Consider the following 26,001-nt stretch of genomic DNA (forward strand, 5'->3'; position numbering starts at 1 on the left):
TTAGAGGACATGTGACCTTGTATTTCTTGTGTGAATGCTATCCGGCTTATTGGTGAGCTAGAGTGCTCTGACCGTCTCGGGTTTTGGCAAGGAATTCCTTTTCGTGTAGGCTTTTTCTTTGGTAACGTCACAGGTGAGACTCTTTGAACTTCACTTTTAACATGAAATTATTACCCTAACTCCAGCATGGGGAATGATAATTAATATGACTATATGTCAGATTAAAAATCTCACTCTCTAAATATGGATAGAATGCACCAGGGAAGAAATAAGTCAGGTCTCCAGATGTCTGTCGAACTTCAGGCAATGGTGGGTCTAATTACGGCAAACTCAGCCGAGAGTTTGCTCTAATAGTGAGATACCGCCCTCGCTGGTTAATTTTAGATCACAAGACGCCAATTAAAAGGAAAGGAAGTATAAATTAAGAGCTTTGAGTAAATATATATCGAAGCCCTTCCTCTCAGGAAAAACACACACCGCGTTGTTGAGCAAACAAAAAAATGAATCACGTGAGTGAGAGTGTTACCACTCGGGGCACATCGACCCCTCTCAACAAACGGTTCCTATCACTTTTCCTCAGCGCGCTAATGGGTGCTTGTGTTTACTGGGAGCTCAGAGTTTATTCTGTGACGCTGGGATTAAGGGACCACACCTGTGATGTGGTCGGGCTCTTTCTTGAGATGCTGAGGGAAATAGGCGAGCTGAGTGAATCCTGCTTCTGAATGTCACTTGGGGAACAAAAGCCTCACCTGGGCGGCATCTGTCACTTGTAAGCGTCCGAGGACTGTTGGTGCAAACCCATCTGTGAACTTGGAGAGGAAATTAAGCCCGAGGATGTAGGTGCTGGGGACAAGGGGAGACGGACGCCGACTGGTTTTCTAGCGTAGTGCGCAGCCCTAGCCGAAAGCACACCTCCACACATAATGAGAGCAAAGGCAACGCGTGTGGGAATTGTGCCTCCGATATTCTTCGGAAACTGACGTGGCAGTCTGTCTCAGAAACAGAGATGATCATTTCCGCCCCTTTTTGGTTGCCGGCAGAATGTTTAAGATGAGTGGACGTAGGTGTTTTTTGTTTTCCAAAACGTGAACGTGGTGGACGGCGGTCTTTTCCTTACCCCTCAAAATGTTCCTTTGACTGGATTAACACTGCCTTTTAATGACCGATCGTTAAAACACCACAATGATTGATGTTCAGTATTCAGCAACCTTCAGACTTGATATTTAAACTGCGTAGCCAAGTTCTGCTCATTATTTGTGGGCTATCATAAAGGAGTTACTAATGATTTACAGAATGTCTTCAAATTTATGAGGACATACTGTCATGCTCTAGGCTTTTGTGATGAAAATGAAACTCTTCAGTTATGAGCCCTACACACTTGTCTGATCAAGCCTGTGGGTTAGCGGTCGTCGATATGGTCACCAGAGGGCCTGACAGTTAACAGTACAGTATATTTTATCTTCTAATTACAGAAATAGAAGCATATAAACAGCACCTAGTACACCAAAGCACATTTACAGCCACTCAACAAAATATGTTTATGAGCATTTATTTACCATCATTTCACAAAATGTGCTTATGAGCATTTAAACAGGTAACCTGCTAGCACTGCATGTTTGTCCTAAAACACGCCACTTAAGTTAGAATAGAGAGATCATAAGAATATATTGACATTTGGGGTGTCTTGTGATATCTCAGTTATCACATATTTATGAACATATGTGCTTTTTGTTTATTTAAAACCCAAGTACAACATGGACATTAATTTTTGAGGAAAGTAATAGCATATTGAAAGGACCAAAACCAAGGAAAGGTATTTTCTGTTAATTATTAGTTTGGTCTGAACAACTGAATGTGCTCTGTGTCTTTTTCTGGGGCTTTAGCATCTCGTACAGAAATAGATTTGTGATGATGTGGAAATAGAAAGCATGGAGAAATGTGAGGGTGCTTTCCTTGAGAAGATGGTAGAGGTGCTAAACTTATTTGGCTATGTAAGGACGCAGGTGTCTCCTTTTGGAAAATGTGTTTGCTCTTGTGTTAGTAAAAGTCCATTATTTGGGGGCAACCTGGGTGGCTCAGTCGGTTAAGCATCCGCCTTCGGCTCAGGTCATGATCCTGGGGTCCTGGCATCGAGCCCCACATCGGACTCCCTGCTCAGCGGGAAGCCTGCTTCTCCCTCTGTCTGCAGCTCCCCCTGCTTGTGCTCGTGCGTGTCCTCCCCCCCCCACCGCCCTGGTCTCTCTGTGTCTGACAAAGAAACAAAAATACAATCTTTAAAAAAAAAGAAATTCCTTAAAAAAAAAAAAAAAGGTCCATTATTTGAAGATGGGAATTCTGCAGTGATTATGAAGAACAGTTATTTCTCGCACTAATCTTAAACTTTGGGGATCACTTTTACTCATATTAGGTCTCAGTATATATACACGTGCCTATGTAAAGAATTGGAATATACTTTTGTACATTACAACTCTTTTTCCGGACACAAAAGAAAAAAAAGGGCATAAAAATTCCAACACGTAGGGTTCATGCAAATAAAATCTTCCATGTCATCTGAAATAGCATCGTGTCAGTAGTCTGGTGCTGTCAGACACTAGGCATTGGGAGGCACTCATAAAATATTGAAGCAAAGAGAAATTAAACCAGCATTTCCTGCACTCAGTTTTAAGATAAAAAGAAAAAAGTCTTCCTGCCAAATGCATGTCTCTAAGTGGAGTATGTCATAATGTGGATCTGCTTGTATCATTTTAATTGAATTTTAAGAAGGTTCTCAATCCTCAAGTCTGGATTAAAAAGTTTGATTCGTGAACCATAGAACATAGAAGAGAATTTAATAGAATGTATTACAGAGTTTTCAAGGAGTTACAATGCAGTAATTCCATTTTTTCCCGTCCCAGCATACAATGTTGGGGCTCTTGCTTCTTTTCTCTAGTTATACCTATAAAAATACAGAAACTGAGAAGAGTTGACCTTTCCTTGCCCTTCAACTTTGGCATAGCCCCACTTCAAGTTAGCTGACGGTGAAGGTCCAAGCCATTGTTTTGCATTTGTGACTCCCAAGGCTGGCTCCAGGCATTCATTTGTGTGATGCCCATTTCGATGGGTCGTCCCACTGGACTTTTGTCATCGTTTGATAAAGGCTCCAATGAAAGCTCCACCTTCCTGCGTTGTCCTTTTCATCTGGAGGTAAAGGAGAGGGATTTTGCTCTTGGGTTTCATTTGTAGATTGTAAGGTTCCATAATTTTGAAAGTCCTGTGCTTTATTTGCATTTGGGAAAGTTGTTAGTGGATACTTGGCTAGACATTTTTTTTCTCTTTCCTTAGAATTTCTAGAACTTGTTTCTTCTTTGAAAACAGTAGCCGATATAGTACGGGTTCCAGTGAAAAGGTGTGTGTGTGTGTGTGTGTGTGTGTGTGTGTGTGTGTGTTGCATGGTGTATCCCTGACGTGGATAGAGGCTGGCGATGCTTGGACACCCTCCACTGTGCAGGCTGGACCCCCACCACAGGGAGTTATGCAGCCCCAAATGTCCAGAGCGCCCAGGTCGAGAAACCCTGATCCCTGAGAATTTAGTGTTTAGCACTGTATTAATTTGCTAGGGCCGCCGTAACAAGGGACCACAAAGTGACCTAAAGGACAGATACTTACTATCTCACAGTTCTGGAGGCTGCGTTCCAGGCTTCTCTCCCTGGGTCGTAGGTGGCTCTCTTCTCTCGTCTCTTCATTCGGCATTCTCCTTGTGTGCTTGTCTTTGTGTTCACATCTCCCTGCTTTATAAAGAACACCAGTCGTATTGGAGGAAGGAGCCACTGTACTCCGGTATAACCTCATCATAACTAAGTATACTGGCAGTGACCCTGTACCCGAGTAAGGTCACATTCCGAAGTCCTGGGGGTTAGGACTTCAACATGTGAATTGGGAGACGGGGCACAATTTAACCCATAGCCGTTACTGACTTCAGTGTATACCTAACTGTCTAGTCAACTGAGCACATACTCTCCCTCCATCAAGGATTTTATCACCTAAGGTTGGCAGAGCCCTTTGGCTCATACAACCCCATCACTCACCTAAGACTGACCACGGGGGCTGGTGGATCATTAATTCTCAACAAGTTCTTGTCAGCTGCTTGACCAGTGATCGACTACAAAACCTGCATGAAAACTTGAATTCATAATAATGTTGTAGGTATTCATCCTTCTGTAGGAGGAAACATTCTGTAAGAGAATTTATAAATAAGAGCAGAACCAGTTATTACAGGATATTTTATTTTATCCACCTGGACGCGAACCAGTATTGTGGTCTATATTGCACTTTGTTGGCTTGAATGGTGTGGATTTTGATAAACTGAGTCTCAACGAGTGGTGTTCACATGGGTTTCATGCTACCGCGTGAGGGACACTTGGTAGACCCACCGTACCCATTATTTCATTTATCCTCCGTTAGCGATAGCTGGCATGTAGGTTTTTTTAACAGGCCACCAAATAGTAAGCTCATAGATGCTTAATAAATGAACAGGCATAGTCTCCTTCTTCATGGAACTTGTAGTCTAGTAGAGAATTCCAATCATGTAAATGTTTATTGGTGGCGGAGGGAGGCCCAGCATGCCCAAAGCTGGGACACCAACCCCAAACCTAAGCGCTGGAGAAGGGCTTCCCAGAAAAGGACCATTCCACCACCATTCCGAGCCTATTATTAGAAAACAGTATCGAATTTGCTAGATGTCTGTAAATTCCCCGGTATTAGTCATTCTTTTTTATTGTTATCTCACATGACATCCCTTGTGCAACCCTATATAGTAATTCAAACCAGTTCACAATAATTCCAGGCTAGATTTTAATCTAAAATATAGCTATACCTTTGACGTTTTGCCACAGACCAGTGCACTATGTGGGTGAATCAGACATATGTCTTGTAAAATGTTTTGGTTATATGGGGTCTCACCAGTTCTAACTGGGCCCTTCAAAATGCAGTTCTGCTTGTGTTTCTTTCAATCTACAAGGTATGTTTAAAGTCCCCTTGCGATAAAAATATGGTTTCCAAGTATTTGTAAGTTACGTTAAACCTGTATTTGATTTTTCTTCATTTGATAGTGAAAGGATTTATGATACACGGAGTAAAAGAAAACATCTCTGAGGATAAGTTTTTAACAGTAAGCTTAAAGCCACATCCTTCTCCCTGAAGAATCTCCTCTCCCCTCCTTCACCTGCAAAGAGGAAGGTATTTTTGCCTGATGCTTTATTACCATTGGAATCGTTTGCAGTAAGTTTGACGAGTTCTGGAAAATACACAAATAAGTATACAGTCATGTGGCTGTGTAAACACATGTAATTCTTGGGTACATTGCTTAATGTTCAAAAAACAGAGCTAACGATGTACTTATGTGCATAGACACTTGGGAGTACAAAATAAAATATTTTACGTAAACCTCACTGTTGTGCCTAGAGCAGAGGAAGCCCGCAATATATGTTAGAACAAAACAGTGTCTCTTGGAAACCAGGGGTTAGAATGAGGTGGTGTGATGGGTAAGGTATGGACTTGGGAGGAAGACTGCCTTCCAATTATTTTATAATATAGCTTGTATTATTTGTGAGATAAGGGTCCATGTTGTTGGTTTAATGTGTTTTGTCGTTTTGTTTCTAAAGCCCCTGGCAAAGAGCAGAGGCAGAACAGTGAATAAACACTTGTTGATGGACGTGTCCAGAATTGATGGGTTAGAGAGGCATGTTTCAGGATTTGAAGGAGGAAGAGATGACTGTTGTTGAGTAGACAAGAAACTTCCCTTCGGGGTGGTTGGTTTTAAGCTGCCATGACAGATAGGTGGATTATGCATCAAAGTAGAGAGAGGCCTTCCTCGGGAGTGAGGCCAGCAGAGACCTGTTGGCAGGAATCTGCAAGACAGTTCAGAGATTCTAGACAATGCTGGCTAGAGCCCAGGGTGCCGACTGAGGGGCCAGGAGAGAGAATGTTGGGAGAATCATGTTGGGGGAGATTTTGAAAGCCATTGAATGCCAAGCTAAGAGTTGGGGACATTTTTACTCTTCTCTATGCGGTTAACACTGAAGTGACTTTGTTTTTGAGAGAGAGGCTGATGGAATGCATATTTTCTCAAGATAAGGTCAAATGAACATATCCGCGTCCACAGAAGAAATAGAGGGGGAAAAGACATTCACATTTCTTTACAGTTTATGGTCTCTTTTTTAAGTGACAAGGTGAAGTAGTATCATAGCTCAAAACCCACCATACTGTCAACAGAAACATGCAGCGGTGGGGACTCAGCATCCTGCCCGGGAAGATGAAGAAGAAACAGGAGGGTGTCATCGCCACTTGGCTCTTGGATCCAGGCATCAGTGCAATTCTTTTCCTGCTTTCCTGGTGCAGCGCAACACACGGGGGATGACGTGTGCTAATTTCTTCTGACTCTTTGAGTCACTCAAAGAAGGGCGCCGTTCGAGCCTCTGAATGCCCACTATACAGCTAAGTAATGTTTCAGAGCCAGAAGCAACCTTGGTGCTCCCCTTGTCTCATCCCCCTTCTGCAGATGAGGAGTTGAGGGCTGAGAGCAGTCACAGGCATTGCCGCCGAGCACCCAGCGAGGTGCCTGCCCCAGGGCTGGACACAGCCACTCTGTGGCCCGGTCTGTCCTGTGTCTTCTGCTCCTTCCTGCCGCAGCTGCCAGTGCTAGCACATAAAACTTGCCTCTCAGTGCTCTGGGCATCCCTGAGGCTCCTTTTGAGGCGTTGAGACCAAATACGGTGATTTTATAGTGTTTTGGAACACAACAGGCCTGAATATAAGCCACCATCATGGATGTAGGCTGATGCCTCTAGGACCACCAGAAAAGCTGCTTTAAGATATCTCATGCTGGGACGCCTGGATGGCTCAGTCAGTTAAGTGACAGCCTTTAGCTCAGGTCAGGATCCCAGGGTCCTGGGATCGAGTCCCGCATCGGGCTCCCTGCGTGGCAGGGAGTCTGCTTCTCCCTTTGCCTGCCACTTCCCCTGCTTGTGTTCACTCTCTTTCTGTCTCTTTGACAAGTAAATAAATAAAATCTTAAGAAAAAAAAAGGACATCCGTATGTCATTATTTTTTACTGCTACGCCAGTGTAGGCTGGGTTGTCTTGAGGGGCCGGATCTCATGTCAAGAGGCAGGTTCAGAAATGGACCCCGGTGCCCTCAGGGACACCACAGAGAACAGGATGCTCATGTGGAAACAAATGAACTGTTAATTGCAGCTTAAATGGGCTCATTAATTTCCCTCAGGGGAATTTTTTCCCTGAGTGTCTTAATATACAGATAACAATTTAATTTTATTTAAATATACAAGCTGAGTGAGTATAAGTGAGGAGTATCTGTTTGTGCATGGTACTTGAATTCCGGTTGAAAAGTTGTGAAAGAATGCGATTCATCTTGGTGGTTCCAGAGTTAAAGCTAGTAGAATATGCAGAAATTACATTAACTGAACAGTCCATTTTTTTAGGGCTGAGATATTCAAAATTCTCCTTCCTTCCATGTCGTTGACATGAATTAAGTCCTTCTTTTCAATACTGGATGAGTAATAAAGAAGACGTGAGTGGGCTGAGAAAGTGAATGTGGCTAAAGATTTTATTCATTCTCAATAGGTGACGTAAGTGTTCTGGAAAAATCTGATAAAATTGCATTTACAAAATCCACTTAAAACTTACTCGCTTGATGCTTTGGACTTCAAGGCATGATACTTAAAGTCTTTGCATACCCATGAGGATAGCTTTTCAGCTGACAGAGGAAACACATTTTGCATTTCTCATCAAAAAAGAAAATGCTTGTAAAGTGCCTACCGTGGTGACTGGCACATAGTAAGCGTTCCATGAGCGTGAGGTATTATTATATCTGGGCATTTACTGTTACAGTAAAGGCTTCATTGGTGTAATCCAATCGTGGATTTCCTGACAGTATCATAAATTACTCAGTGGTTATAGGGTCGATTTGTGTTTCTGGCTGACATGGGAAACGGAACAACCTTCAGGGGAATTAAAATTGGGTGGAAACTTTGATTGGTCCTTCTCTCGAAACCAAGCTAGGTAGTAAAATGGACTTTTAAGAAGCAGTGAGTAGTAGACTGAAAGAGAGGGATTGAAGAACAGGCACCATTTTGAAGTCCAGTCCATGGTGAATGAGCTAGTCTTTCCCGCTCCTGGTTTTTATCTGATGGAATCAACCCCACAGGTGTTGACGGAGGCCCTGTGGCAATTTCCTAGGAAAGAGAAGCTGGCTGAGGTGTCTGCCATGACTGTCACGTTTACAGACACGTAGAGACAGATGAGACGAATATAGATGACATGACAGGCAGGCAGCCCGGACCAATCACAAGCTCCATTGGCCAGCTTTCTTTTTTGGTGTAGCCTGTCCTTGGTGGGTGAAGGAGGGACAGAGCGAGCTGGCCTGGGCTCTGTTAGCAGCTGTCTCCTTGGTTAGGGCTGGAAGAGGAGGAAGGCTCTGGAGTTCAGGGGCTTGCAGAAGGGAAAGGCTTGAGACGCATAGAGCCCCTGCATTGTAGTGACCCTGAACCTGTGTTTAAGTGTTCTCCTTCTGCATCCCTGGGACAGAATGCATAGAACAGCTGTGTTGTCATCCGCCTCCTCCCTTATATCTTCTTTACATCCTAGTGGCATTTCCTAATGCCCCAGGAAAATAAGGGTTTTTATTCACATCAGTATAAACTAGGTTATTATTACTAAAACAACACAGGAATCGTGAAAAGCTTCTACCCTGTTTGTGCCTTTATAAATGATCTCTTCTGGGGCACCTGGGTGGCTCAGTGGGTTAAGCCTCTGCCTTCGGCTCAGGTCATGATCCCAGGGTACTGGGATCGAGCCCCACATCGGGCTCTCTGCTCGGCAGGGAGCCTGCTTCCCTTCCTCTCTCTCTCTGCCTGCCTCTCGGCCTACTTGTGATCTCTTTCTCTGTCAAATAAATAAATAAAATCTTAAAAAAAATAAATGATCTCTTCTCCCCATCTGCTTTATCAAATCCTACTTAAAAAAAAAAAAAGAACCCTTATTTATTCACCCAAAGACTATTTGTTTGTAGCTAATGAGATCAGCACCGGGTAAACTCTGGGAATGCAGAAATGAATAACTAAGATAAGTCCAGATGTAATTATAACACACGATAGGAGTGTATAAAAGGACTATGAAAAGAATTCTATGAAACTCAATCCGTGAGATAGTTTTTAATCTGATTGGTCATCAGAAATCGCTGACTTTGGTGTAGCTGTCTAGAAATTGTCTAATTCCAAAAGCTGAAGGGGAAACACATTTCTGGGGAAAACACCGTCCAGCGGCCACATACTAACATTTGCACTGTGTATTCCCTTGGAGCGGCAGGTCAGAGCAAAAGCTGAGGGCTCTGATCCCGTAATAAAATCTGGGCCAGACCCTTTCTTATTAAAGGTCTGCTCCTCACGGGCTGGACTGTTAGCGTTTCTCACGTGCTTTTCCTCAGAGGTCTCCGTGTCCTTCCTGAGCAGGGCTCCCAGGTCAGGTAAATATCAGGCTCGGAAGCGGCTGACGTCATTTCCGCTCTGAAGGGCCCCATCTCTAGGAAGACGTGAGAAGCAACTGGAGGAAGTGGTGTTGTGTTGCCAAGCCAGCTGGCGGGATTTTTTTTTTTTTTTTTTTTTTTTTTTTTTTTAATGAACTTAGGCGTTAGGCTGAATATCCTGGCCTGGTAGGGAGGTTTATTTCTCCCTCCTTTGATCGTTGACCTGGCTGTCCAGAGCTTTGGAAGATCTAGGAGACCTCGGGTACCTGTACAAACCCCACCTGAGGAGCTTGGAGGGAGATGCCCTCTAAGGCCGTCATGCTGCCTCCACGCCTCTAGAAGAAAGTCTTGTAGGCCAAGGCTGGCTGGTAGCAGGGAGAGGGAGTGAGCCTTCAAGATGCTGCTCTAAGTTGTTTTGAGATGTGGTTCTAGGGTATTTGTTGACTCAACATCTAGGAGCAGCTATTACCGGGAGTGATGACTAACACTGGTAAATCTCCAGATTGATAGTTTGCAAAGCACTCTCAAGTATTATTTGATCCTTGGAACAACCGTGTGGGAATGATGATACCTGCTCATTAGGGATCTCGGGGGGATTAAATGAGATAATGTAGGGCCGAGTGTCTAGCCCAGAGTCTAGTGGGTGGGAGAAGCTTGGTACCGAGGAACCTTTTTAATTATGTGGAGCATGAGGCCGCAAGAAATTAAATAACATAACCATGGTTAGAGAAATCAAAGTTTGGGGGCTCATTCCCAGGGAGCCCATTTTGCCCCTAATTATTCACCACCTATGATTAAGACTGAAAGAACGATGGCTCAAATGTGCTATGCTTCAAAAGAATCAGTGACGAGGAAAAAGAGCTCTGGTGATGGAGAGATGAAGCACTTGACACCAGGGCTCCCTGGACTGAGTAAAGAAATTTCCTTGAACGTGGTGACTGTGATTGAAGATGATCTGTTTTCCATCCTGATAGAAATAAAGAAGGAAAATAGAAAGTTGGAATATGAAAATCCATGTGGAATAATTTCTACGTATTTATAGTAATGCTGAGTTATTCAAAACTCACCAGCTCCTCCATATGTAAGTGTTAAATGAAGGAATGAACGAATTTCCTGACAGTCCCTAAATTCATTTCATCACTTGAAATGTGGTGATTTATTTGCCCTGGTTAAAAATGTAAATTTAGAGTCGCAGTGTACGAGTTTGACATTTCAACTCTCTTAAGAGACCTCACCAAGTTCTTATTCATATTTAGTTATTCTTGGCAAAGCACGGATGCAAATAAAAATGGTCACTACCATTTTTATGTTAGTTGTGTTTGTTAATAAAGCTTTTTGATCTATTATGCATTCCTCTCTCCACGATTGCTTCTCAGTCGGAATTGTAGGCTTGCTTAAATTCATTTGTTAGACCAGAATGTCTCAAACACAAATGTACGTGGGAACCACTCGGGGTCTTGTGATTCAGTGCAGATTCTGAGTCAGCAAGTCTGAGACGGGATTGGGGTCTGATGGCAACTTGTGGCTTGGCTTTGCAGTTTTTAAGTTGTGTGCATTTAGGTAAAGGAAAAAAGCAAAACTAACTTCTCCGAGCCTCATTTGCTCCTTGGTAAAACAGGAGGTAATAATTCTGGATGAAATCCTGTAACACTTGGCCCTTGAGAAGCCTGGGACGAAGGATAGTGGCTCCCCTCTCCATTCCTATTGTTATTCCCTGAAGACTTCCATCTTCTCCTTTACTCCAAATTTTAAGCCTCTTTCTGTTGTAATCAAGACAATACAGGTTCTTCTGAGAAGCCAGATGATGTAAAGTTTCTGTAAATACAAGCGAATAACCTCCTTTCTCAATCCCTCTATCCCTTCCTCTCTTGATTCCACGTTATTCTGAAAGGACCCAACACTAGGCTCCCTGAGGGTTTCTTGAGATCAGCTTTTAATGAAATTCCCTTATCTCAGACTTTCCGTATTGTCTTTAGCCCCCCTTCCTAATTACATTGCATTTGGCATTATTTTATAAACATTCTCGGGGCACAAGCCTTCCCAGCCCAACCATTTGTCCATTTCTCAAGCCCGGTGACTGTATCTTACACAGCCCCTTTGTATTGGATTACTCATTTTTCAATGACTACAGCGTTTTTGAAAGCTACAAGGTATTTTATCAGTAGTAACTACTTGTTGAAACAAATGGAACAGCCCATAATAATTTAATCAGATTATAGTCTCCACTGTGTTGGTAGAAAGTGCCCATCAGATAAAAAAGGAAAACCATACCTAGCCCACCAGCCATTCTTTTGAATTTTGAATACATAAGCAAGTGAAACACTGCCTTTCAGGTCCCTGCATTCATTTCTGAAACTACAAATTGCTCCCCAGTGATTTCTCTCGAGAAAGTATTATGAAGAGACTGTTTGATTTTTTTCTTTTTAAACTTTATTAGTTCAGGCAGAGGTGATGAAACATTTGTCACTCACAAGGGGTAGGATAAACTAACTAGTATGTATATGTATACTTTTTGTGTATAGATTTTGTCCTCTGCTGCCTCAGAACGGTTCTCTTTAATTCCACTTTGAGGCAGGATACTAAGAAATCGCGATTTGCTTAGGGGGTAAATTTAACAGTCCACAACTGCCTCATTCTGGCTACCCGTGAGGCAAGGGGGCCTATGCTGGCATCTGGGGGGTCAAGGTCAGGGATGCTGCTAAGCATCCTAAATGCACAGGACAGCCCCCCCTCCCCCCCCGCCACCACAACAGGCCCGGCCCCAAATGCCGGGGCCATGACACCCTTGGATTGACTCAAAGCGTCTTTTTTTTTTTTTTTTTAAATATTTTATTTATTTGACAGACAGAGACCACAATTAGGCAGAGAGGCAGGGAAGCAGGCTCTCCGCTGAGCAGAGAGTCCAACACGGGGCTCGATCCCAGGACCCTGAGATCATGACCTGAGCCGAAGGCAGAGGCTTTAACCCACTGAGCCACCCAGGCGCCCCTGACCCAAAGCATCTTTGCCAGTGACACAAAGGGAAATGCTCAGCTTCGCTCTCAGAGGCGTTGACTTATCTGTGTGATGTCCAAAACCAAATCTCTTTGGAGATGGGGAAAACTCAGCCTCGTAGAATCCCGCTTCCCCCATCTGTGGCCGCCCGAGTGGCTGGCTAGCAGCGCCCCAAGGCTCTCTGCATGGCTGATTCCACCACCCCAGGCCCTCAGGCCCAACTCGAGCGGTCTGGGCCTGCACATGCTGTCCTTCGGGCTGTCTCAGCAATATTTAAACCTCCCCAAGCTTGTTAAATATTCTTTAATCCCTTCCTCAAATATGACTGAGGCGCACTTGACATTATCCGCTATCCTGTGGATTTCCGAGTCATTGAGGCTCACATTCGGGGCGACCTTCCAGGTGTGGCTGTCTGTGTCGGAGACAGCCTGGGGCTTTTGACCAAGCGGGAAGTCTGCAGAGAACAGGCTGAGGCTGAGATTTTTTCCCCCAAGTGGCTTACATTTGATGTATAATAGTTTTAATTGGGATACATTCAAGGTGAATTATTTCCACAGTTCAAAAGTTACTCAGTAAATCTATTAGTCTATTTTAATAGACTCCTTCCAAAGGAGCTGTTTCTATTTCTAGAGCTCTGCTTCTTCATCTGCAAAAACTGTTGATTCTCAGCTTCTCAGATTGAAGGCTTAGAATGTGAGTGAGTCTAGGACTCAGACCTGAGTCGTCAATGCCCACGTCATTTCTAGGGGCCTGTTCCTGCAGGCTGACACGATTTATTCCACAAGAGGGTCACATCGCGGAAGCCCTGACATGGGAGGGCCTTCGTTATTGTCTAGCCCCATGGTTCCTGTCCTGGCTGCACATAGATCACCTTAAGTGGGGTGCCCAGCCCAGTGCAACGAGATCGTCTGGGTTCCAGCTCGGGTCCTGGGATTTTCCAAAAACTACCCCAAGTGATTCTAACATGCAACCTTGCTGGAAAAAGTTCAATCTTGCACAGCCTCTCAATTATGAATGGGGAAACTGAGGTCCAGATTAATTCATCAAAGCAGGAGTCAGCAAACACCATAAGAGCTAGCTAGCTACTAAACATTGTCAGCTTTGTGGGCCATCTGGCTTCTTTTGGAACCCACTCAACTTGCCTTAGTGTGAAAGCAGCCACAGACAATGCTCACATGGGTGGGTGTGGCGGGTCAGTTGGGACCACGGGCTGTAGTTTGTCACCCCGTGGTTTGGGACTCACAGCTGGTTAGCGGAAATCCATATGCCAGACCACAAATAGACTGGCATTTGGGAAATGTTCTTCCATTTGATGTCGTCTTCCTGTTTGAGGCAGGGTCTAAAACACACCCAGTTTGTGTAGAAGTTAAATAAGTACCCTTCTGTAAGGTAACACAGGCCTCCTCGTGTACTCAGCCTGCCGCCCAGAGATTTTCATTACCTGTGGTCTCATAGGAGGTCTTTGTGTTGAAAATACTTATCAAATTTAAGATGATGATAATAGTCACAGTGTCTCTGTTTTACTAAAGGAATAGGCCAGTCAACACGATTTCTATCCAAGAGATATTTTCATCTGAAAAGTCAGAAAATGATTTCTTCTGAATAACTCTGAGCAAATTTGAGTATTCAGTCAAATAGCTAGAGGCGCCTCCTTTGGAGGCCTTGGGAGTGACCGTGGAGTAAGGCCAAGGTAGAGGAAATGAAGCCATCACAATTAATGTGGAGAGTTATGTGTTTGGCTCTGAGCACAGTGCTGGTCTGTTTTGCTGTTTGCGGAGCACTTCTTCCAAAATGCACTCATAAAAATGAGTTCCTTGGAAGGTTCAAAAGCATTGAATCTGGCCTTTTTTCTTGGAGACTGATTTACCTGTATTTGTTAGTTACCTATTGTCTGTATTTTTAAAAAGATTTTATTTATTTATTTGACAGAGAGAGATACAGTGAGAGATGGAACACAAGCAGGGGGAGCGGGAGAGGGAGAAGCAGGCTCCCTGCAGAGCAGGGAGCCCGATGCAGGACTTGATCCCAGGACCCTGGGATCATGACCTGAGCCACCCAGGTGCCCCTACTTGTCTGTATTTTTCAGAGAAGATTATTCTATCTCTTCCATTTTGTGTCTAAAGAATACATTTAATAAAAGTGCTTAAAAAAATCAGTTGTATCTACAACGATAAAATGGGTTTCTGTCATTGATTTATCTGAATGGATAAACACTAGAGATGGTGGGAAAAAAATGAAATTTGTTCCCCACAGGAAGTGTCCCTTATCCATCTCTATGACCCCCCCCCTTTATGGTGCCTTCTCCCGGTGATGCCCCCTCTCCGTGATGCCCCCCACAAATGTGACGACAGCTGTATCGAAGTTCGCTTTCTCCACTTGGCTTACTCCGTTCGACTAAAACTTCACTGCTGCCTTAATCTTTGATTCTCAGGGCTCAGGGAGAATCATTTTTCCCTGTGCTGTTGAGAGTTATATAGCCCTAAGTGACTTTATGAAAAAAAGTGTTGCAAAAGAGTGTTCTAGAAGGTGAGTGATAGGAGTTAATCCCATGCGTTTCTTATGACAAGGGAGTGTTAGGTGATAAGAAAGCTGCTGAAGGTTGAGCCGATCCTTATCCAGATAAGCTCTGCACTTGAGGTTGTCTTTGTGGGATGGACAACAGGCATAGAAAATGTTGTAAAAAATAGGTTTGTTTCCCACTATGATCCAAAAAAAAAAAAAAAAAAAAAAAAACCCAAAACCCAAAACCCAGCCCAGCTATAAAGAAGACAGAGTGTGGTCATTAAGCGCTACTGACCCCTTGAATGATGATTTATGAGTTGCTGAACTGAAGATAATTTTCATGAAACCACAACATTTCAGAACTTGTTTTTTCCCCCTAAAGTAAAGCAATTGTTCTTCCTTTTAGTGTTTCAAAATGTTAGTTTGTTTGTTTGTTTTTGCTGTTACTGCTTAAAGAATAACTATTACTTAAAAATACTTTAAAAATATTTCTTAAGTAATAAATTCCATGCAGTCAAAGACAACGAGCAGAGAGCATAAAGCCAGAACATTTTCAGGCGTGCCCCAGACGGGCAGGATGGAGGAAGCAGCCTCATGGGTCTTGGCCATTTCTCTTGTAAAGTCTTCAACTCCCATGGGAAGTCCATGTAGGACATGCTATTGTTTGGGAGTTCCATTTAAAATCCACTGGCAATATTCAGTATTTTTTTAAGTTCTGGAAATCTAAAGTGCAAGCTTTTTCAAATACAGAGTTTACTCCAGCAGCCAATGCTGCCAAACAGAGCTAACAAAGGAGAAAATTAAGAAAATATAAGTAGGAACATCGTGACTGCAAAGTGATAAATAGAAGTTTTAATTTTTTATTTATTTTATTTTTTAAAAGATTTTATTTATTTATTTGACACACAGAGAGAGAGAGAGAGATCACAAGTAGACAGAGAGGCAGGCAGAGAGAAGGGGAAGCAGGCTCCCCGCTGAGCAGAGAGCCCAATGCGCGGCTGGATCCCAGGACCCTGGGATCATGACCTGAGCCGAAGGCAGAGGCTTTAACCCACTGAGCCACCCAGGCGTCCTAAACAGAAGTTTTTAAAGGCAGCAAAGAAAACTAACCCAGCCTCGTTTGGGAAGGCAAAAGTTACGTTATTTCGAATGTTTCTTTCTCCTCTCACCCCCTCCTTCATTCAGAAATGATCATCTTGTCCCCACAGGCACGCATCCCACCTTGAAGATGTTTTCTGGGAACGTCTCCCTGTCTTTTAATTTTGTGATCAGAATATTGATGTGACTTTCCTCCTTTTAGCAAAGGGATTATGAGATGCGTTGAAGGAAAATAGGAACCTTTCTCTGATTGTAGACTGAGCAAAGGGTAAAGAATGATGCTTTATTCCTCTTTCAGTCACGTGCAGCAAAAGAGACTCCCAAACTGACCTTCGGAGCTTATCAGCTGGTATCATAGTCGCCTACTGTGTGTTGAAAGTCTAATTGATCTGGCCTCAAGAATCCACATTTTTATAGAAAGCAGGGCTGAAGCTTTCCAAAATGTTTTCTATCTTGGGCTTCACAAACACACTTATATCCAGATATTTTTTTCTTGTTAAAATCCTGAAGTGAGTCAAGGCGTACATATGGAATGATCTAAAACTTACCTTTGAAATTAGGTAAGTCTACAAATTAGGGTTTCGAATTATGGTGCCTTTTTACTACGTAGGGCCTCATCATTTTCACTTGGTCTGAATTCATCTGTTGACCTTTCCTTACCAATTGGAATTCAGACCTTCGTCAGGCTAAATGGATGTCCCTATCATTGGTAGCAAGCTAAATCAGAATTAACCCATAATAAAAATTTGGGAGAAACCTGTGGAATTAGGGGGGACAATGATTTGGAATACATATATTTGTACTCTTAGGTTGGGGGCAGTCCTGTTACTGTTTCTGAGATCTGAGTCAGGTCAGTGGCCCAGAGTCGGTTTTATCTAGAGTGAATTAGATACTAAAATAGAACAATATTTCCCTTCTGCTGAATAGTCTTCAGATAATGATTTCAATTCATGGTTGAAAAGTATTCCCTAATTTAAAGGTCTTTTAATTGAGTACTTGGTAAGCAGAGGGCCTTCCGTACCGTGCAGTTACTGTCGCCTAAGATTGCTGATCCTGGTGGTTCTAATCAGGGCCGCTCTGATGAACAGTGTTGCCTCTTGGCTTTTCTCCTGTAAGTGTAACCTTGGAAACCCCAACCTTCCCTTTGAAGCACCAACTCTTGTCTTTGGTGTCTCAGTTTGTGAAACCAGCACAAGCTGCTGTACTCAGAACAGGCATTTTCTAGAGATGTTACAAGGGTACAAAAAAAAGCAACTGAAATGAATTGCCTTGTTAGAAGATGGCGCCATGAAAATGAAGATGTGCGTCTCCTCCAGAAGTCGGATAGTGTGTGTGTTGGGGGTGGGGATGGAGAACGAGTTTGGGATCAAACAGAGCTGGGCTTAAGATCTCAGTTCCAGCGCTCACTAAGCCATGTGAACTTGGGCAAGTGAGGTTCTCTGAGTATGTTTCTCCATGAGTAAAGATCAGGGTACTAATGCATGCCTCTAGCATCATTAAGGGGACTAGAGATAAAATATGCCATCCTCGTCACACAGTATATGCTCAGTAAATGCTAGCTGCTGTTATCATGACTACTGTAGCCGTGACTGCCTTCTCTTGTGGCTGCACTTTTTGTTGTTACTAATTCACTACTGCTATTACTGTTCCCAACACGATTCTTCTATTTCATCAGGAGGCTGTATGGAAAGAGGAAACGCCTAGTCCAGCTCTAAACGAAGGAGTCATCGCCTCATCCTAGCCCACCTTTCTAGCTGGGGTAGGAGAATGACCAAGTGCGTTGGAATCAGATATACTCAGAGAGACTTAAGGAGAATGATAGGAGCACAGAGGATAGGAGAACCTGAGAGGATATTCCCAGTGCTGAGTTTGTGTGGCTGTGAACATTGGTTTTCCAGAATCGAATATTGTCAGATGTATTGGGATTTAACTTGTGGTCAATCTTTTGTAGCGGACAAGTACTTAACACACTTCAAACTGGATGAAAAGTATTTAGACTTTGGTGTGTGGCTATTACTGTAGATTTTTATATACCAGCAAGTGTGTCATATGGGGAAGATTATTCTGTGTTTGGTACGTGGTCGTTGAGCTAAGACTTCCACTTAATTAGCTGTAATTGAATTGCACTAAATTCTTTGGTTCTTTTTCTTTAATTCAAAAGAAAAGGAAACTTAAATATAATTATGATGGTGCCTTCCAGTGTGAAGTGGTTGGAGTATCTTCAAAGTGTTTTGAGTCCAAAGTAGAATGGAATGGGGTACTTCAGTTACCCCCACTGTCCATGTCCCTCTGTGTTCCAATGCAATTCAGACATTTATTGATCCTACTCAGTGTTCAGACGGGAAGTGGTTAGTATTAGCACAAAGATGCCTTTGTCTTCAAGGAGGTTACTGTCCAGGGACACCTGGGTGGCTCAGTTGGTTAAGCATCCGACTCTTAGTTTCCGCTCAGGTGGTGATCTCAGGGTCCTAACATGGACCCGGCATCAGGCTCCACTCCCAGTCTGCTTAAGTCTCTCTCTCCCTCTCCCTCTGCCCCGCCCACCTCAGATAAATAAATAAACCTTTTTATTAAAAAAAGGCTACTATCCAGTAAACCTGGATGCTATATTTAGTCTATGATTATTTTAAAAATTTTATTTTTCATGATTGACTCAATAATAGTTGCAGGAAAGAAAGTATTTGGAGCAGCAGAGTTTCAAGTTCATTCCTTTTCTTCTTCAGCTTTTTGTTTAGACACCATTTGTGATGTTAATCACCACATTAATTAAGTCTTAAATTCCCCACCCCGACCCTCCTCTGTGACTCTTTCATTTCTTAACAGCTGGCAGACATTGATAAATAGTGACCTGCAACCTTTTTGTAAGGTACTGAGTATTTATTGGGACAGCACAAAGTACCCTATAGAGACATTGTATACACTAGTAGCAAGGAGCAAATGTTTCTTTTATTTTTATAATTGTTTTGGAAAACCATATGATTGCCAAAGACAGCATACACATGGTCAATTTGGATTCATCCCAGCCTCTAAAAAAAAAAATCTGCAAAACACATTAATGGTTGTAATGTATACAGTGGAGGGTTGGGTTTTTTTAACATGCCTCCCAGCTGTACATTTGTAATGTTTAATTTAGGTGAAAATTCTATGAAGGATTTAATTGATATGGTCCAGAAGTTTGTTAACAATTTTAACTGGCCATTGATTTTGCCAGTTTCATTCTGTGCCATGAGAACATGGTCCACACTGGGTCGCGTTAGTGGCGATAAAAGTCCCGTTATAGATTTGATTCTTTAAGTCAAATGGTAAAAACGGCTGCCTGGAAACAAATGAACCACAGTCCTGGGGAGTCTGATTAGGCCTGGAAAATGTAGTGGAAATACCTGGCTACGGAGAGTCCCAAAAGTCTTTGGAATAAGGTGTTTCTCCCTTAAAACTTCCCGCCCCCTCCCAATCTCCCACATTCTTCCATCCGACTCTTCATTTACTCCACTGCTGCTCAGAGAATTCACAGTTGGGATTTTTGTGCTTTAAGCTCATTTTTGCGATTTCCTTTTACATTTCTGGGTACTTTTTTTTTTTTAAGATTTTACTTATTTATTTGACAGAGAGAGATCACAAGTAGACGGAGAGGCAGGCAGAGAGAGAGAGAGAGAGAGGGAAGCAGGCTCCCTGCCGAGCAGAGAGCCCGATGCGGGACTCGATCCCAGGACCCTGAGATCATGACCCGAGCCGAAGGCAGCGGCTTAACCCACTGAGCCACCCAGGCGCCCCCTGGGTACTTCTTGAGATGAACCCCAAACTACAATTGCAGGCTTGTATGTTCAGGAAACACTTTGCGATACTACAGAATGCAAATAACATAAAATGGATTGGCCTCACTTTTATTGATGGATTTTTTTAAAGAAATATTTACTTATTTTAGAAAGAGAGAGAGCATGTGTGAGCAAGGGGAAAGGCAGAGGGAGAGAGAGAATCCTCAAGCAGACTCCCCACTGAGCGCAGAGTCCCTGTGGCTCCATCCCAAGACCCTGAGACCATGACCTGAGCTGAAACTAAGACTCACAAACCCAACCGACTGAGCCACCCAGGCGCCCCTAGTGGCCAGCCCTTTACATTGCACTTTAGGGCTGGAGGAAAGAAAATGCTTGTCAATTGACAACTTCCTCCTGTTTTTCAGTCTCAGTATGTCATTGGTTATCAAAAGGGATGAAATGCACATAGCCTGCTTCAGAGTCCTTTGAAGAATGTTTTCTTCAGATTCTAGTTTTAAAGCTAGTGTTTCAGAGAGTGAGAAGTTGTAATACCCAGCTGCGAAACACCTGAACTCAATGTTTTCTGTTTGTGTGTAATCTGAAAACAGCTGTCCACTAGCTTCGTCTGTTAATGTGCAACAGCAGCTTTCCAGGCAGAGGAGAAAATGTAGCCTCGGGAATAAGGCCTTTCTTTTCAGCACATGTAGAGGAGAGAATTAAGGTTTTTGACAGAGAAAGAGAGAAATAGGCCCACTGCCTTCAGTATCTTCCATAGAGTGTCAGAATACCAAGTATTTGGATCCTTCCAGAAAGTTCTCGATAGAATCGCAAGTGCTCATTTAAGAGAACTTGAAATACTTCCAACTCTCAGGCTGCACAGCACAGCTATGAGAGCAGTATGAGCTGAGAACTTTCTTTAGCACCTAAATTCTTTCTCAGGATTCTGGTGTTTCTGTGTCCAGTAACTGCTGGTCCAGATTTTCTCCATAAAGTTTCAGGAACTAAACGGTTAAGATTCATGCAAACAAATCCAGGTTCTACAAGGAGCCAGGAACCCACCTACCCACTATCTTTCAGCCTCCCTCTGGCCCTAAGGACTGGCTGTAGCCAGTATCAGATCTCTTAGGCACCCTATCCTAGAGTGGGCTCCTAAGGAGATCTCTTTTCTAGACCTAGAATTTTGTTGAGGGCTAGAATACTCTTCGGGAGCTAGAGACCAAGAGCAGGAGTATCAAATTCTCTAGCAGTATCATTCCATCTGGACAAAACAAAATGTGCCTTTCTGATTGGTACACCTCCAAGCTGTTCGTGTATACACTGTGGTGTAATCGTCCCAGCCTCGCCCAGGGCATGTCCACTTGCCTTTGTATCCTGAGCACCAAAGGATGTCATTTGCCGTTAAACCAACATGAAGGTCCCCCTAGGTACATTATTTTTTTAATTTAAAACTTTTTGATTGTTTGGTTATTGGAGAAACTTATAGCTGCAAATAGTTAGTGTTCATTTTCAAGAACTTGGTTAAATGGTAAAATTCAGGCAACCGTTATAATGAAGCTGAATCATGAGGAGAAAGTTAAATGCGTAGCTCGGTTTCTTTCGTAAAATAGCATAACATTGCAAAGAAAATCTAGATGAAAGGGTAAAAATCACGGGGCTAACGTATGGGTAAAGCGGTGTTGGCGGTCACAGGTAGTGTAAATTCTCTGATTATTACCAGGCAGAGGTGAGCTTTATTTCGGGGAAATGGATCATTATTAAGTCATCCGTCTGATCTAGGGCCAGTAGCACAATCTAATGATTTCATTCCTGGATTATTTTTGATATATAGAATTAACGATGTATGGGAAGCATTCGCGATTATTTTAATAGTACCATATCCTCCTAAATTGCTTTTGTTGAGTAAAATAACGTTGCATTGGAAGAGAGTGTGTATTTGCTTAGTGGCGCTTCACAATTCCTTGTCTTACAATTCAATAAATCATCTTAAACCTGTCAGCACATAGAGTCTAAGATTTATTGCCTGATCCATTGCCTAGTAGATAGCTCCTTGGCTGGAGAGCAGTTTCTGAAACTAATTTAATCAAAGTGTTTTTATAATATAGTGAACTCTGGCTTGATATTTCAAATATGTATTGATGTCTTCAGAAACATATGATTTCATCTTGTCCGATTGTGAAATAGAATTCAGATTTGGCTCTATGCGATTGCTATTATAGACAGGAAATCGTTAGCTGCATTAATATTATTCATGTATTTTTTTTATCAAGCAAGCATTTATTAGTGCCTGTATTTGCCCATACAGCACTCTGCTAGATTCTGGGATGCCGTCGGGGGGGACGAAACAAGTGCTGGGCAGGTGGAAATGCACAACCGATGGCTCAGTTGGCACAACCAACTACAACCGGCATGGTGGTCGTTGGGCAACAAGGAAAACGGTGTAACTGAAGTGCAGTCCTCATTTTGCAGGGCGGTGGTCATCACAGCTGGCTTCTACTGGGGAAATCCTAAACCTATTCTTGTTTTGAGGACTTTGCATGTCAACTCCGGAGCTTGAATCTGATCCCTCAAGACTAGACAGCTTTTGGACTTACGAGAATGGGGTACTGTGATAATACCAACTTGCTGGGAAGATTACTTTGGTGACCACACATGGACCCGCTTGGCTGAGCAAAAGTTCGAGGAGTGAAAACCAAAGATTCAGGGAAGAAGATGGTTAGAGTGGTGACCTTGGGAAGAAAAGGAAAAGCTGAAGCCCGAAGCTGAGGGATCTTTTAATAATCAACCAGGCAGCTGTAGAGAGGGATTGATAGAATGCGTGAAGGAGAGGTCAGAGTCTAAGATGATGTTGTGGTTCTGGACCTGAAGAATGGCAGTTCTCCTTTGTAAAGACTAGAAGGTGGGAAGAAAAAATTTTTTTAAAGATTTAATTAAAAAATTTATTTATTTATTTGACAGAGAGAACGAGAGCACAAGCAGGGGGAACAGTAGTGGGAGAGGGAGAAGCAGGCTCCCCGCCGAGCAGGGAGCCCGACGTGGGGCTCAGTCCCAGATTCCCCGGATCGTGACCCAAGCTGAAGGCAGATGCCTAACCATCTGAGCCACCCAGGTGCCCGAAAGTGAAAAGAAATTTCAAAGGAGCAGATGATACAGTTAAGAAAGCTGAGTTTAAAATAATGAGGGATCGTCAAAGCTTAATGCTGGGATGGAGGTGGGAATGAGAGACGGAAGTTTAGGTATGAGTTAAGATCTGAGGTTGAACTTTGAATATTATCGGGACAGAGGAGGAGAGAGTTGAAACTGTCAAAGAGTCCACATTTGCCGAGGGAATATGTATATGTGAAGTCACTGTTTTGTCGTCATTCTTTGGAGATGGAAAGAACACAGTCTGGTGAAAGCCTCACTTGCGGTCAAAATTACGCGGTGCCGGAGTCTGCCTTTAATTATAGTAAATGTGTCTGATTTGAAAATGTATTCATTAGCTATGTAAGTGACACTTCATTCAAATAAAACTAACGCATTGGAGAAAAACAATGGTTAGTGGAAGGCTATGCTATGATTCACTGTCACCATTGAACTACCAAGCTGTCTCTGATGTCATACGTTAACATTCTACCTCCCCAGAGTGTCCTATCACAGTGGTCAACCAAGGTCATAGACATTTGAAAATCAAATGACAAAACTCACACTAAAAAGTTCGGAGAGCCAAGCGTAACGTTTGCTTTCAGGTTTATACATTTTGTGTCAGGCCAAATCTTAAAGAGGTGCACGACTTCAGCCAGTTGGGGTGGGGGGCTGGCATTATTTTTTCATCATAAACAGATGAGTTTGGGTCCTCTGCTGGCTGAATGCCCTCTCCCCCTTTCAACACCACTTAAGCATTTTTCAAAACAGCATTTATAAGTAATTGAGAATACACTGGGGCAACTTCACCAAGACTGATTTTTTTTTTCTAGAACATTCTGAACATCTGAGTTCTATCTATGCTTTTATTAGAAAAAGCAATTCAGAATTGCCAATGGTGACAGGATAAAAAGCACAGTTGACTGAGGTACACATTCATTCCCAAGCCTTCCATCCGCCATGATGTTGGGTCATTGCCCCCCACCTCCCAGATTCTGCAGCCCTGCCTCGTTTCTCCCATGCCTTGGCTATAGCACCCCCTTTCATCCACTATGCTTCCTGGTCCCCAGTGGAGATAGAAGGAACTACGGGAAGGGCCAGGCATAAGGCCTGATGACAAAGACCGAGCAAGACGATCAAAAGGTGTCCGCAAGAAAGGGAAGATAGGAAGAACAGCACAGGCATCGCCTACCTCCCACTTAGATTCTCTTCTCTTTAAACGTTGTAAACCCCCATGTGTTGAAGGGTGTTACAACATTCAGGTAAGTGGTTCTCGAACTTGAGCACTCACCGGAATTCCCTGGAGGGCTTATTAAATCACAAGTCCTGGGCTGCCTTTAGTTTCTGATTCAGCAGGTCTGGGGCGGGGCCCCAGAGTCTGCGGGTCCCACCAGCTCCCCAGGGAGGCGGCTGCTGCTGATGCAAGTCTCCTTCCATTTCTCTGCATATTGGACAGTTTTTGCACCCGGGGTTGAAACCAGATGGCTTTCAACATTTTTTTTCTTAAGCGACATTTATTCTTTGACTTCCTCTCGAGTCAAATGCTGTGCATGCGAACCAGAATGTATTCTATTCCAGGGAAATGAGGGTTTGTTCATTTCCAAAATACACTGACCCTTAAATGGTCTTCAGTCATGTCTACGCAAGCCAGCTCTGGGAAGGCGGCTTGACACTTTTTGGTGCAGCACTGCAAATGGAATAATGGACTCTAGAATGATTACGACTAGTTTTTGCTAGTAGACAGGTGGCCCTCGATCAGAGACACAGAATATTATGGGGGAAAATGGAAGGAGTTAAATGTTATCGCTGTGGTTGCCATCATTGTAAATATTTGCATTTTACCTTTCAGGCATCAGAGGCGTTTCTGGTCTTCAGGGCAGTCGTGTTGCCTGAGTTGACCTTTCAAAGAATCTGGGTTGGGCAGTGAATCTGTTCTTTTGTTCCTCTACGTCTTTGATTGACCGCATAAAAAACATCTGTAGCATACTTCTGTTATATTTCTGGTGAAATAATTACTGTTAAAATCAACAAACCCAGTTTGTAGGACACTAATATGTTGCAAAGTAAAAATTGAGGTCACCAGAAGTTCTTTTTTAGACATTAGGAACACTCGAATGATTGAGCAAAGCATTCCCCTGTATTTTCGGGTCAAAAAAGCCCTCTAAATTTCTAAACAGTAACAATCAGTGTTCCCTGCAAAGTACTGTTTAGTAAAGTTCCTGGGATTTTTTTTTATGATAAGTTCAGATGAATTCACACTTCTAGCGACAGCTATATATAATTTTGTCCTTGCACTCACTATATGCATATGCTGCATTCCAAAAGATATTCTTTTTATTCTGAATAAGTCTGAAAGTATAAAACTAGCCAAGGGAATAAATTGCTCATTTTTGTTTACTGTATTACAGATCCAGGTACTTAGCGACCGGATTTCTCAATTTTGAGCAATGGTTCTTGCTTTTGGCCAAGCATTAGAATCTCCTGAGGGAAGTTTTAAAGATTCCAATCCCGGGACCTTACCCCAGTCTAAGTAATTCAGACTCTCTGCTTGGAAGGGGTTGTAGACTGAGCATAGTGTTTGCACAATTCCCCAGGTACCTGCAGTGTGTAGGCCAAGATGGGAACCACTTACCCATTGATCGGTCATCTTGCTTCCTTCCTTCCGTAACTTGTATGTTTCTTTAATTTTGACTCAATCAAAATCACCTTGATTGGACAGACAGCATCAGTCCTACTAAATGAGGAGGAGATGGCTGGGTCAAGGTGGTACAGTCAGGGATGAAGGATGGGATGAATTCAAGGAGTTTGAGATTCAGATGTCTAAAACCCAAGGAAGGTTCTGTCTTTGAAGGTTACTCAGGGCTGAGAAACAATGGCATGCTTTCATATTCTTTGATTCTCTAGGCTGTCCCAAATGGGGAATTCTCTTACATAACATTGATTTTGTAAATTCTTAACAGACCAGACCCCTTTAGATGGAGTGGAATTTTAATCTTTTTTTTTTTTTTGAGTCAGTGTA

The 26,001-nt window shown here is 42.9% G+C and overlaps 1 protein-coding gene across 5 annotated transcripts in view; it reads left to right on the top strand.

The window, feature by feature from the left end:
- The window catches only part of MID1 (midline 1), a 340,262-nt gene that overhangs the window by 238,236 nt on the left and 76,025 nt on the right, over positions 1 to 26,001 (top strand). The window lies entirely within an intron of this gene.

The sequence above is a fragment of the Lutra lutra genome, chromosome X (assembly GCF_902655055.1).
Source record: "Lutra lutra chromosome X, mLutLut1.2, whole genome shotgun sequence".
NCBI classification, from domain to species: domain Eukaryota; kingdom Metazoa; phylum Chordata; class Mammalia; order Carnivora; family Mustelidae; genus Lutra; species Lutra lutra.